Below are 3,065 nucleotides of genomic sequence, written 5' to 3'. Positions count from 1 at the left end.
TCGTGCTGGAAGTACCACTCACCTGTCTGCCATAAATCGGTTCCTTTTTGACGAACACTGTTGTGTAATCGTCTTAAAACTTCAGAATAAGTGATCTGATCGGCGGTCTGACCTGGGGGAACAAATTCTGAATGAACTACGCTCTTGTCATAAAAAAAGCAACAGCAGTGTTTTGATGTTTGATTTGACTTGAAACTTTTTGGACGGGAGACAATGACGTCTTCAATTGAATTTTGCTTTGTTTCTGGCTCGTAATTATAGCGCCATGACTCATCTCCAGTAATGACCTCTGAAGAAAATTTGGATCACTTTCAAGCTGTAGTTTCTAAGCACGACATGTTTCAAATCGACAGTGGGCACAAGCTCTCGAATTTTTTCAATATTTTCGCCGATTCAGGCAGTTGAAGGACGTACAGAACGAGGTTTGTCATCAATCGACAAGTCGCCATTTTAAAATCGAGCAAACCACTCGTAAAATTGTGATTTTCCCGTAGCGTCAGCTTCGCAAGTTCTTTTCAACATTTACCGAGTAGGAAACAAAATTTCATAGCTGCAAGTTGTTCACTTAACAATACCATCATAAAAAACGAAACAAGAACAAAACAGTGTTGTTGTTGTTGTTGTGGTCTTCAGTCCTGAGACTGGTTTGATGCAGCTCTCCATGCTACTCTATCCTCTGCAAGCTTCTTCATCTCCTAATACCTACGGCAACCTACATCCTTCTGAATCTGTTTAGTGTATTCATCTCTTGGTCTCCGTCTACGATTTTTACCCTCCACGCTTACCTCCAATACTAAATTGGTGATCCCCTGATGTCACAGAATATGCCCTACCAATCGATCCCTTCTTCTAGTCAAGTTGTGGCACAAACTCCTCTTCTCTCCAATTCTATTCAATACCTCCGCATTAGTTAGGTGATCTACCCATCTAATCTTCAGCATTCTTCTGTAGCACTACATTTCGAAAGCTTCTATTCTCTTCTTGTGTAAACTATTTATCGTCCACGTTTCACTTCCATATACGGCTACACTCCAAATACTTTCAGAAACGGCTTCCTGACACTTAAATCTATACTCAATGCTAAAAAAATTTTCTTCCTCAGAAACGCTTTCCTTGTCATTGCCAGTCTACATTTTATATCCTCTCTACTTCGACCATCATCAGTTATTTTACCCCCCAAATAGAAAAACTCATTTCCTACTCTAAGTGTCTCATTTCCTAATTCCCGCAGCATCACCCGATTTAATTCGACTACATTCCATTATCCTAGTTTTGGTTTTGTTGATGTTCATCTTATATCCTCCTTTCAAGACACTGTCCATTCAGTTCATCTGCTCTTCCAGGCCCTTTGCTGTCTTTGACAGAATTACAATGTCATCGGCGAACCTCAAAGATTTTATTTCTTCTCCATGGATTTTAATACCAACTCCGAATTTTTCTTTTGTTTCCTTTAGTGATTGCTCAATATACAGATTGAATAACATCGGGGATAGGCAACATTCCTGTCTCACTCCCTTCCGAACCACTGCTTCCCTCTCATGCCCCTCGACTCATAACTGCCATCTGGTTTCTGTACAAATTGTAAATAGCGTTTCGTTCCCTGAATTTACCCATGACACCTTCAGAATTTGAAAGAGAATATTCCAGTCAACACTGTCAAAAGCTTGCTCAAGTCTACAATTGCTAGAAACGTAGGTTTGCCTTTCCTTAATTTTAACAGTGCTAACAAAACCAATCACTGCAGATAAACAGAACAAGCCCGGTCGTCAACACAGGCGGCACCGAACTGGCAATGAGTTGAACCATACACGCCTAGCAGCAGAAATGCGTACTACACAAGTTCCACAGCAATGTTATTCTGTTTTTTTTTTTTCCTCGCATGAGCTGGGCAGCTTAGACCTTTTCCTGTTTTCGATAGAAAACGGAATCGGAAAGTTCTGTTTTTGTGATAAGAAACTGAGCCGTTGGCGACTCGTGTTCATCCCGTTTATTGTCATCTTCTCTTACGGCACTGCCGCTTCGTTTTCTTGTCCCATTTACTGACGTCACTAACTTCCTGCCTTACCTGCCCGTGAGTGGCAGCAGCAGCGCTTATCGATAAGTGCACTGTCGTACCATCTCTGGAGCGACCGATAGTATTTCCGGGTCGTCGTGTGTCTGGAGTTGTGTTGGGTTCTTGAAAACCTCTTCATGGCATTCCTTGGTAGTTGCAACAGTATTGAAAGCCATGCCGACCTTAATTGCTTGTGTTCCTCTCTCGACGTAATATCAATCCCGTTATTCCCTTTTTTCGCTTACATGTAAACACCATCGCTGTAAGGAAAACGTCAGCTATTTTCATTATTTAATAATAGTGATGGTTGATATTATTACATCACCTAATTATTATCTTTATGATTAATTATTCATTATCATTTATTGTAGGCAACGGCCTTGCCGCAGTGGATACACCGGTTCCCGTGAGATCACCGAAGTTAAGCGCTATTGGGCGTGGTCGGTACTTGAATGGGTGACCATCCAGGCCGCCATGAGCTGTTGCCATTTTTCGGGGCGCACTCAGCTTCGTGATGCCAATTGAGGAGCTACTCGACCGATTAGCAGTGGCTTCGGCCAAGAATACCATCATAACGACCGGGTGAGAGGTGTGCTGACCCCACGACCCTCCTATCCGCATCCTCCAAGAGGATGACATGGCGGTCGGATGGCCCGGTAGGCCACTCGTGGCCTGAAGACGGAGTGCTCTTTTATGATTTATTGTACATTATAGTTTCAATATTTCTAGACATAAATCTGAATAGAAAGGCAGACAAAAGTTTTGATTCAGGAGGCCTGTATCGGCCATTGAGCAGCCGTTGTAACCGCTTGGACGCCGCTCTACAGAAGTTGGTAGTTCGCGACGGCCTCGGATGAAGCAATCGTTGTCGTGGAAATTTGTCGCCAAACAGCCACTCTTTGAACACAGGTATGTTGCCGAAACCTAATTTTTTTTTTTTTTTTTTTTTTTTTACTAACCTAAAATGATTGCACGAAGTCACAACTCAGCATGTACCAGAAGGTGACTGTGC

At 42.5% G+C, this 3,065-nt stretch overlaps 1 pseudogene; it reads left to right on the top strand.

Moving 5' to 3' along the window:
• The first annotated feature begins 2,423 nt into the window (after positions 1-2,423).
• On the top strand, positions 2,424-2,541 carry LOC124551427 (annotated as a pseudogene).
• Positions 2,542-3,065: the final 524 nt, after the last annotated feature.

The sequence above is a fragment of the Schistocerca americana genome, chromosome 9 (assembly GCF_021461395.2).
Source record: "Schistocerca americana isolate TAMUIC-IGC-003095 chromosome 9, iqSchAmer2.1, whole genome shotgun sequence".
Taxonomy (NCBI): domain Eukaryota; kingdom Metazoa; phylum Arthropoda; class Insecta; order Orthoptera; family Acrididae; genus Schistocerca; species Schistocerca americana.
The sequence above is the reverse complement of the archived record's forward strand: the minus strand, read 5'-3'. Positions and strand labels throughout refer to the sequence as shown.